Source organism: Primulina tabacum, chromosome 1 (genome assembly GCF_025594145.1).
Source record: "Primulina tabacum isolate GXHZ01 chromosome 1, ASM2559414v2, whole genome shotgun sequence".
In the NCBI taxonomy this organism is placed as follows: Eukaryota; Viridiplantae; Streptophyta; class Magnoliopsida; order Lamiales; family Gesneriaceae; genus Primulina; species Primulina tabacum.
This window is the reverse complement of record NC_134550.1, coordinates 29,342,336-29,354,261: the sequence shown is the minus strand read 5'-3', so window position 1 is coordinate 29,354,261 and position 11,926 is coordinate 29,342,336. Positions and strand designations below refer to the sequence as shown.

Genomic DNA, 11,926 nt, shown 5'->3' with positions numbered 1-11,926 from the left:
GCACGATCTTTCAACTGGTGCACAGCTAATCTCAATCGACACTCTAGAGGATACTCTATCAAATCAAACAACTCCTCAATCTCAGAAATCCATAATTCAGCTTTCTCGGCTCCCTCCGAACCACTGAATCGAGGTGGATGCATAGAATGGAAATGCGCAACTAATTCATCCATCCTAAGCTGCTCTAGCTGATCAGCAGCTTGCTCAACAAAAGTATCATCAACCACACGGACATGAGGTCTACCACGTCCACGACCTCGACCACGACCTAGACCTCGAGCTAGAGGAATCTCATCAACAGGAATTTCTCCACCTCCCTCCATTCTATATGATAAACCACAAAAACAATTAGAATATAAGTAAACAAATCATATAATCACATAAGCATGTTGTCAATTATCATACACAGGCGCAACAACCATTTTAGTGCCAAGACTCAAGTGTCCTAGACTCTAGTTCGAGCGTATCCCAGTTTACGCTCTGATACCAAGATGTGAGGCCCATTTACTCTAATGACAATTAATGATCAAACAATAATGATTTGACATAAAACTGCAGCGGAAAAAGGTTTAAAATACTTTAAAATGGACCTCAGGGCCTAGAAAAATTTCGGCATGACCTCCCCGTAAATAGAACTTCCCAAAAAACTCAAGCAGCAATTTATATCAAAATATACTCCCACTAGAGTCATTAAAACAAAACCGAAATTAAACAACCTATAGCCGCACTGGCCAGGACTAAACATAAATTAAAACTTACCAAATACTCACCATATCATAAACATCACAGAGTCGACTCAGAACATCACAAAACAACCAAATACTACTACAGATACACGGGGCATCTCCTCGGCAAATAAAACTACAATACAAGACTGAAACAACTCAAGACATACATATAGACTAACTGGGAGACTCCACTGAACAGAACCAAGCAATCCAACCTCAAACCCGAGCTCCACTGGCGGAACCTCGGCCTGATGCTGCAAAATGACTCGGGAGATCTACCATGGTGCCCAATAGCAACCACAGCAGCCCCCTCAGTAAACAACTGAGGTTAGGATTCTGGTATGAAACAGTTCAACAATAACAACAATAAACATAAATCATGCATAATCATATAATAAAATGTGATATGAAATGCATGAAAGCCTCAACGAATAACCGGGATAACAGGAGCCTACAAACGGTACGATAACAACTGGAATAATGCTCGAGCAACAACACAGAGGAGCTACATCGTCATGCAGCTAAACCGCCCTGCCAAGTATGCGAGGTATGCCAAGCTGTGCTGAAATAACACCCCTGACTCAGCCTCCATACAGCTGATGCGATATAACAGGATGACACAAAATAACGAACTAGATGACACAACCCCAGCGCTCACCTAAAAAGGCTGCACTAATGTAATGCCCGAGATCTTAGTTTGATACTTTTGAGTTATCATGTATTATGAATAAGGGAATGGAAGAACAGACATGGAGAAGCGATATTACAATTCGAGTTTTGGTGGTACAGTAGAGTCAGTGCACCCGCGCCATAAAAGCTACCGCACCCGCGGTGTTGGGACAGTGAGGGCAGCGCACCCGTGGTAAAAGAGCCAGCGCACCCGCGGTCGTTCTTCTGAAATTTTGGAAGTGTTACAATATTCTCGGTGCACCCGCGGTGCAATGTGTAGCGCACCCGCGGTGAGACGTGCAGAATGAAGAATTAGACACTTGTCCTTGCCATGCATATATCATGTGTTGTCTTCATTCTTCAGTTGGATATGGACGAGAGAAAACCAGAAAAGCTCCAGAATTCCTTCAAGTTTCTTCATAGCTTAGAAATTAGCTTGTACAAGATCTAACCACCCGAATTTCGATCCGACTTCGGTTCCGTACTCCTCATGTTACCAGCTACAAAAGGATGTAAGTATTTCTACATTTCAACATGTTTTGAAGTTGAGATGTTGGGATAAATCAGATATGATTACTATTAGATGTTCTTGAGATTATAAGCAACATATATTCGCAACCGGATCGAAGAACGGACATTGTATGATATTGTTATTATTTTCCAGCACATATATGAATGAAATTATACAGATTTTGAGATTATGGAACATGTTGGTGATGATTATGAGTTATTGTTATGATTATTGAGGTTTGAGATGACCGGTATCGCGAGATTACGCTGTTATGTCGTCCAAGTGTACCGAGATTAAATATTGATACCTATATGTATTGGTTTGAGTTGAATGTTGATCTTGTATCGATTCAATATGTCCTTTCAGATTGATCTCGACAAGCTTCGACATCAAGACCTTGACATCGTCAAAGATTGAACAACGAAAGGTATAATTCAATGTTGATTCGGGAAGACACAACTCGAATCAGATCCGGTTTGAGTTTTCCAAAATCACATACTAGATTGTTTATAAATTGATACGGTTACGCCTTGTATATAGAGTTGCAGCAATGCACATGAGATAGGTGAGTCGTTGGCAAACATGCCAAGATACCGGATGTTTGGTGATATCGACGTACGTAGGAGAAGATCGACTCCTATTGTAGATATTCGATACAGAGAGGGCCGAAGTCCGGGAATAAGACGTACCGCCACCCCGATTGGGAGAGTAGGTGGGAGATTGTTACGCCTTATTCACACCGGGATCTCTAGATTTAGATATGAGATGAGTTAAAGAATAAGAGTCGAATTGTTTTATCTGTATTCATTAATGTGTCATAATTACTGATTTATGTGTTATGATGTTGTATGTAATTGCATGACATGCATGTATACATGTTTTATACTGGGATTTGTTCTCACCGGAGTATCCGGCTGTTGTTGTGTCTGTATGTGTGCATGACAACAGGTGGGACAGGATCAGGATCAAGGAGAGCGTGACTGAGATTGGATAGCGTGGTGATTTCGGGCGTGAGAAATGAACTAGTAGTTGTACATGTGCTATGCAGTTTGTTGTAAACGCTATTTTGTATGACTTTAATGGAACTAGACATGTACCGACGTTTGTTGAAATAAAATTGAGATAACGTTGATGTATGATTTATATACAATTGTTTTGATATTAAAAGAAAAATTTTGACCCACATTTTCTAGCAAAGATCCAATTAATCCCAAAGACAATTGAGTTAGAGCCCGGGTCCCCACAACAGGCGGTATGAGAGCGATAGATCCTTAGACTGAACTAGAAGTGAATGAGCGGGGTAGATCGAGTCGTCTTCCTTGCTTTGATGATGCTAGCATGCTATTAATTGTGTGTTGATTTACATATGTTCTATATGAAAGCATGTTTCTTGTAGTAATCCATGGTTACCTCTTTATCTGATTGATTGCGACATGTATTAAGAATAAAATGAATCAGAACCGATTCTGGATCAGAGGTATATGATCAGAGGAGGACTGAGACAGATTGTATAGCATTGTGTACTAATCCGTTTGATAATCAGATATGCCTCCTCGAAGAGCAGCAGTGCCTGTACGTCCGGTACCAGAACAGGGCAGTACTTCTAATGATCCGATGGATGTTACTGCAACACCGATGGAGACACTACTGAAACAGTTTCAATCCTTTAAACCGCCGACACTGAAAGGTACTGAAAGCGCTATTGAGTGCGAAAGCTGGTTAGACGACATTGAAATGTTATTTGAGTCCCTTGACTATACCGATGAACGACGAGTGAAGTTAATTGGCCATCAACTGCATGAAGTCGCGAAGAATTGGTGGTTTACCACAAAAAGAGCATTGGAGCATCGTGGCACAGAAATCACTTGGAAAGTTTTTAAAGCAGAGTTCTATCAACGCTTCTTTCCCGTGTCTTACCGAAAGGATAAAGGTGCCGAGTTCGCCAATCTGAGACAGGGGCAGCTGAACATGGAAGAATATGTGGCAAAGTTTTTGACATTGCTCCGATTTGCTCCTCACGTGGCAGAGAATGACGAGGCCATTGCAGATCAGTTTATCAACGGCTTGAATCCCGATATCTTTACCCTGGTGAATACCGGCAGACCGAACAACTTTGTTGATGCATTGAACCGGGCGAAAGGTGCTGAAGCTGGCTTGATAAAGCAGCGAGGAGCATCGTATATGGTGCAGACTCCAAAACCTCCACAGCCTACTACACAACTTTCACCCCCTCCTCCTAAATTTGAGAGTGGTGGTAGCCGTAGTGGTAAGAAAGACTGGTTGAAAGCCATAGGGAAGCAATTCAAGAAATCGGGCAGCAGCTCATCCAGTTCCAGTGGCCCGAGACAGAGGGGTCCTGGCTAGAGTGCAGAGTATATAGGTGTGTATTGCAGTACTTGTGGAGGCAGACATCCTACAGATCAGTGTCAGGGAGTGGTTGGGCGATGTAATGTTTGCAAACAGCAAGAACATTTCGCCAGAGTCTGTCCACAGAGAGGGTCACAGCGATCACAGGGTGCAGGATTGTCTGCATCAGTATCTAAGCATGAGAGGCAAGCATCATCTGTCCATTCCTTCCAGCCGCCACCTGCACCGTCTCAGTCGAGGCCAGGAGGGAGCCAGACTGTGAGCCAACCTCCCAGACAACAGGCTCGAGTATTTGCATTGACAGAAGAGCAGGCCCAAGATGCACCAGATGATGTGATAGCAGGTAACTGTTTTCTTTGCGGTTATCCTGCTTATGTATTGATAGATACGGGTGCATCTCATACATCATTTCTGAGCGCTTTACATTGATGCATGCTTTACCTGTCGAGTCATTATCTGCTGTAGTGTCTATTTCTTCTCCGTTGGGAAGTGGTTTTATATCTGTGACTTCGGTTAGACATTGTATGCTACAGTTTCGAGGATCACGAGATTGACTTAGATTGCATTGTACTTGGATTGGCTGATTTTGATTGTATTGTCGGTATCGATATGTTAACCAAGTACAGAGTCACTGTAGATTGTTTCCAGAAGATTGTCAGATTCAGACCAGTGATGGCTGATGAGTGAAAATTCTACGGTAAGGGTTCCAGAGCTCGGATTCCCTTGATATCTGTGTTGTCTATGAGTCGATTGTTGCAGAAAGGAGCAGAGGGATTCCTTGTATATTCAGTAGATCTACTGAAATCGAGCCCAACATTGGCAGACCTGCCAGTAGTATGTGAGTTTGCGGATGTATTCTCAGACGAGATTCCAGGGTTACCTCCAGTTCGAGAGGTAGATTTTAGCATTGATCTCATACCAGGTACCGTTCCTATATCTCGAGCTCCTTATAGAATGGCACCCATTGAATTAAAAGAATTGAAGGAACAGCTCGATGATTTATTGGCCAAGGGTTACATTAGACCGAGTGTATCTCCTTGGGGTGCTCCGGTACTGTTTGTTCGGAAGAAAGATGGTTCGATGAGACTTTGCATCGATTATCGACAATTGAATAAAGCGACAGTAAAGAACAAATATCCCTTGTCTCGTATCGACGATTTATTTGATCAGTTGCAGGGATCCTCTGTCTATTCCAAGATCGATCTGAGATCTGGATATCACCAGCTGAGAGTCCGAGATGTTGATATACCGAAGACCGCGTTCCGAACCAGGTATAGACATTATGAGTTTATCGTCATGCCTTTCGGTTTAACGAATGCTCCAGCGGTGTTTATGGGACTGATGAATCGTGTCTTTCAGAACTATCTGGATGATTTTGTTATTGTTTTTATTGATGATATTTTGGTATATTTCTAAAAGTATGAGTGAGCATGCCGAACACTTAAGAACTGTGTTGCAAACGCTGAGAAATGAGAAATTATATGCTAAACTGTCAAAATGTGAGTTTTGGCTGAGACAGGTTGTCTTTTTGGGGCATATTATACCTGGAAACGGTATTTCTATTGATCCAAGTAAAGTTGAAGCTGTGATCAGTTGGCCTAGACCGACTTCTGTACCAGAGATACGCAGTTTCATGGGTTTGGCAGGGTACTATCGACGATTCATTAATGATTTCTCCAGTATAGTGAAGCCGATTACCCAGTTGACACAGAAGAATGCGCCATTTGTGTGGTCTAAAGCCTGTGAGTCTAGCTTTTAGGAGTTAAAGAGACGACTGACCAGTGCTCCAGTATTGACTATCCCTTCAGATACTGGTGGTTTTATTGTATATTGTGATGCATCTCACAGAGGGCTAGGATGTATTCTTATGCAGCGAGGACATGTGATTGCATATGCCTCGAGACAGTTGAAGCCACACGAGACTCGTTACCCAATTCATGATCTAGAATTGGCGGCTATTGTATTTGCACTAAAGATATGGCGACATTACCTTTATGGCGAGAAGTTTGAAATCTACTCTGATCACAAAAGCCTAAAGTATCTGTTTTCTCAGTCAGAGTTGAATATGAGACAACGTAGATGGCTCGACTTATTGAAGGATTTCGATTGTGAAATCAAGTACTATCCAGGGAAATCTAATGCAGCAGCGGATGCCTTGAGTCGAAAGGTATGTGCTCTATCCTTATCGACGATAGGTATTTCGAATATGATTGAAGATTGCTGTTTGTCTGGGTTAGCATTTGATACAGATAGTCGACCATTGTGACTTGCTACGATTCGAATGGAACCAGATTTGATTGTTCGCATTAAAGAAGCACAGAAAAATGATCAGAATGTTCAGAAGTCGATTGAGATGGTTAGATCAGGACATCAGTCAGAGTATCAGGTACATGATCATGTTTTGTATGTGAATAACAGTCTTGTAGTGCCAGATGTTTCAGATTTGAAACAACAGATTTTAGCAGAAGCGCACTGTAGTCGGTTCAGTATACATCCTGGTGGCAGAAAGATGTACAATGATATGAAGATACAGTTTTGGTGGAAACACATGAAATCAGACATTGCAGAGTTTGTATCTAAGTGCCTGAATTGCCAACAGGTGAAAGCTGAGAGGAAGAAACCTGAGGTTTACTTCAGAGTCTATCTATTCCTGAATGGAAATGGGATCACATTTCCATGGATTTTGTTACGAAGTTACCACGATCATCCCGGGGCTGTGATGCGATTTGGGTCGTAATTGACAGACTGACCAAATCAGCATGCTTTATTTCATACAGAATGACGTATCGACATGATCAGATGGCAGAAATCTATGTCAGAGAGGTGGTCAGATTACATGGTGTGCCGAAGTCTATCGTATCAGATCGTGATCCCCGATTTACTTCACATTTCTGGCACAGTTTACAGCAGGCTTTAGGTACGACATTGCACCTGAGTACTGCATATCATCCTCAGACCGATGGACAGTCAGAGCGGACTATCCAGACACTGGAGGATATGCTGAGAGCTGTAGTGCTAGATTTTGGCACTAGTTGGCAAGATTCACTACCGCTTTGTGAATTCTCGTACAACAACAGCTATCAGACGAGCATTGAGATGGCATCAGTTTGAAGCATTATATGGCAAGAAGTGCAGATATCCTCTATATTGGGATGATATATCTGAAATACCAGAACTTGGACCTGATATGATTCGAGAAATGACTGAGAAAGTAAAAGTGATCCAGAAAAGAATGAAGACAGCGCAGGATAGGCAAGCCAAGTACGCAAATGTACGTCGTCGACCGTTAGTATTTGAACAGGGAGACAGAGTATTTTTGAAGATTTCTCCATTCAGAGGTATTTTCAGATTTGGCAAAACGTGGGAAATTGTCTCCTAGATACTATCGGTCCGTACGAGATTCTTGAGAAGATTGGTGATCGTGCATATCGACTTGCGCTTCCTCCTTCTCTATCTGGGATACATGGTGTCTTTCATGTATCAATGCTGCGTAGATATATGCCTGATGTTTCTCATGTCATTCAGCCTGATGAAGCCGAGCTTGACGACACTTTGAGTTATACTGAACATCCAATTCAAATTCTTGATTGGAAAGAAAAACAGCTCAGAACGAAGACTATTCCGCTAGTGAAAGTCCAGTAGAGTCGTCATGGCACTGAAGAGGCAACTTGGGAGACAGAATCAGAGATGAGACAGAGATATCCAGAATTATTTCTATGACGTGAGTATTATTGAGCTTTTAATTATATTGCTTCTTTTACCTATTTTGATTGATTGCTTGCGAGTTCGAGGACGAACTCATATCTAATAGGGGGAGAAATGTAATTGTCAAGATCTTAGTTTGATACTTTTGAGTTATCATGTATTATGAATAAGGGAATAGAAGAACAGACATGGAGAAGCGATATTACAATTCGAGTTTTGGTGGTACAGTAGAGTCAGTGCACCCGCGCCATAAAAGCTACCGCACCCGCGGTGTTGGGATAGTGAGGGCATGCGCACCCGCGGTAAAAGAGCCAGCGCACCCGCGGTCGTTCTTCTAAAATTTTGGAAGTGTAACAGTATGCTCGGCGCACCCGCGGTGCAATGTGTAGCGCACTCACGGTGGGACGTGCAGAATGAAGAATTAGACACTTGTCCTTGCCATGAATATATCATGTGTTGTCTTCATTCTTCAGTTGGATATGGACGAGAGAAAACCAGAAAAGCTCCAGAATTCCTTCAAGTTTCTTCATAGCTTAGAAATGAGCTTGTACAATATCTAACCACCCGAATTTCGATCCGACTTCGGTTCCGTACTCCTCTTGTTACCAGCTACAAAAGGATGTAAGTATTTCTACATTTCAACATGTTTTGAAGTTGAGATGTTGGGAGAAATCAGATATGATTACTATTAGATGTTCTTGAGATTATAAGCAACATATATTCGCAACCGGATCGAAGAACGGACATCGTATGATATTGTTATTATTTTCCAGCACATATATGAATGAGATTGTACAGATTTTGAGATTATGGAACATGTTGGTGATGATTATGAGTTATTGTTATGATTATTGAGGTTTGAGATGACCGGTACCGCGAGATTACGCTGTTATGTCGTCCAAGTGTACCGAGATTGAATATTGATACCTATATGTATTGGTTTGAGTTGAATGTTGATCTTGTATCGATTCAATATGTCATTTCAGATTGATCTCGACAAGCTTCGACATCAAGAACTTGACATCGACAAAGATTGAACAACGAAAGGTATAATTCAATGTTGATTCGGGAAGACACAACTCGAATCAGATTCAGTTTGAGTTTCCCAAAATCACATACTAGATTGTTTATAAATTGATACGGTTATGCCTTGTATATAGAGTTGTAGCAATGCACATGAGATAGGTGAGTCGTTGGCAGACATGCCAAGATACCGGATGTTTGGTGATCTCGACGTACGTAGGAGAATATCGACTCCTATTGTAGATATTCGATACAGAGAGGGCCGAAGTTCGGGAATAAGACGTACCGCCACCCCGATTGGGAGAGTAGGTGGGAGATTGTTATGTCTTATTCACACCGGGATCCCTAGATTTAGATATGAGCTGAGTTAAAGAATAAGAGTCGAATTGTTTTATCTGTATTCATTAATGTGTCATAATTACTGATTTATGTGTTATGATGTTTTATATAATTGCATGACATGCATGTATACATGTTTTATACTGGGATTTGTTCTCACCGGAGTATCCTGGCTGTTGTTGTGTCTGTATGTGTGCATGACAACAGGTGGGACAGGATCAGGGTCAAGGAGAGCGTGACTGAGATTGGATAGCATGGTGATTTCGGGCGTGAGAAATGAACTAGTAGTTGTACATTTGCTATGTAGTTTGTTGTAAACGCTATTTTGTATGACTTTAATGGAACAAGACATGTACCGACGTTTGTTGAAATAAAATTGAGATAACGTTGATGTATGATTTATGTACAATTGTTTTGATATTAAAAGCAAAATTTTGATCCACATTTTCTAGCAAAGATCCAATTAATCCCAAAGACAATTGAGTTAGAGCCCGGGTCCCCACAACTAACCACGGGATTGTTCAATCACATTTACGGTCCCATGTGTATAGGCCTATCAGCCACACGTTGATCCCGAGATAAACAACAGTGCCAGATAACAACTGGATATCAACAATGGGCTAATAAGAACGATAGGCTCAACATGAATGTCATAACTATATGCCCGATGCTAAATGCCAATAATATATCACAATAATAAACATATATCACAACGAAGACATTTAACATATTACAACAGTCAAAAAATCATAAACACGATCAGTGCAACACAGAATTACAATTAAACATAATTTATGTTTTACTGTCGTATGTTACCGAACTGTAACATATCTAAACCGACTCTAAAATCACAACAAGCTCAACTTTAATCTCCTCGACCTAACAATGATAAAAATAGGTCGAATAATTCACAATTCGCCAATAAAACTAAATTCATCCAACTTATTGATTTTTAATTATCAAAACTTAATTCCCAAATCAATTTCAACAATTCTGAAATTTCAACTAAATAACCGTAATTCTCCAAAATAATCACACGATTTAACTCGATACTAATTCACAAACTCTTCGATTTATACCTCAAAGCTCTCCAACGAACGAACCTACAATATATACCCAATATACGTCGATATAATGCGTTAAAATCGACATAGCGAAATTAAATCGAAGCGAGTAAAATTACACTTCGGGGCAGCCTACTTATGCACCGAAAAATCTGGAATTGGATCCAAAATTACCAAGATCGAAGTATAAACTAGTCGCTAGCGGTCCAATGTTGCTACTCGCCGGAAAAGACGTCGAAAAACACTATTCACGACCAAAAAACAAACTGAAAACTAGCTGGAAAACGCAGGAACAGCAAGGTAAGATTTAAGTTTCAAATCCTTGCTCAATATACTCCAAAGAACCAAGAAAAGCAAGCAATAGCTCACCTAAAATCGAACAAGAAACTCGAACAGGAACAGCCACAAAACAGGGTTAGATTGGGGCTGAACGAGCATCAAAAGTAGCAATTCATGGTTCAAAACGAAGCTATTGATGTAAGGAGGAAAACCCCGCAAACCGTTCGTGATTTCGACGCCGGACGATAAAGTTATGACCTCTCCAAAATGAAGGTGCTGAAAGTGACGAAAATTTTGAAGAAAAATAAAAAAGAAAGCTATGGGAATGGGTTTGGGAAATTGGCTTCTTCTCTCTCTCAAAGATAAGTTGTGTGTATGTATATGTATATTAGTTACTAAAAAAAATAGTAACACATGCCCAATAAAATCCCGGTTCTGCATTAATCTTGCTCCCGTGTGTTATTTAAACTCTATATGTATTTTATATCGTTAAATTTTCCGATATTCTAAAATACATATTTTTAACACACCTACAAAAATTATTTGGCATAAATAATTATTTTAATTTACAACTCAATAATTATTCTAATTATGCCAAAATTACCGGATAATTAATTTCAGGACCTTACCATTTTATCCATTGAATTTGAAATATTTTGGGTTATTTTATATTAGAAATATGAGTATTATTGGTATTTTCTGTGGATAATAGTGCTTTATTAATTCATGGTAACATTAATTTTGTGGAGTGAAATATTAAATATGAAGTTTTTTTATTGTTTATTTGATGAATAATTTTTTTATCTAGTTTTATTGGTTGATGAATTTTTTCGAAATAATGTATATTTGTTTTAAATAAAATATTATAAAAGAATAAATTATTGCTAAATTGGATTTAGGAGAAATTCCAAATAATTTTATTAAAATCATTTTAAATTATCGGCTCAAATATTGCTTCTACATCTTTTGTTTTACGAACGATTTGAAACAACTCTTAAATTCACTGGTTGGAAACGGTCCTAAATTACTCCAAATTTATCGCCACATGATTTGTTTGGAAGTGTTTTTAAAATTATTAATTTCAAGAGTGATTGGAAACCGTTCTAATATTCTTGGCTTGAGGAACGGTTCCAAGAAGTTCCTACATCCAGTATCTTTTCAAAAGTAGTTTACAACTACTCCTAATTTCATATATTTAGAAATGGTTGAAAACTACTCTCATATCGACAACGTATAGGAAC

General features: G+C 39.9%; 1 long non-coding RNA gene across 2 annotated transcripts; it reads right to left on the bottom strand.

Annotated features, from left to right (window-relative positions):
- LOC142518625 (uncharacterized) lies at window positions 1-10,837 on the bottom strand. Of its 2 annotated transcripts, XR_012813602.1 has the most exons (6): window positions 10,776-10,837; window positions 10,581-10,683; window positions 10,422-10,445; window positions 10,164-10,221; window positions 896-993; window positions 1-324 (listed from the first exon to the last, which is right to left on the bottom strand). It is a non-coding gene; the product is annotated as an uncharacterized LOC142518625 (long non-coding RNA). The 2 variants fall into 2 exon arrangements; XR_012813601.1 differs by lacking the exon at window positions 1-324 and having other exon boundaries at window positions 741-993.
- Between the last annotated feature and the right edge of the window lie 1,089 nt (window positions 10,838-11,926).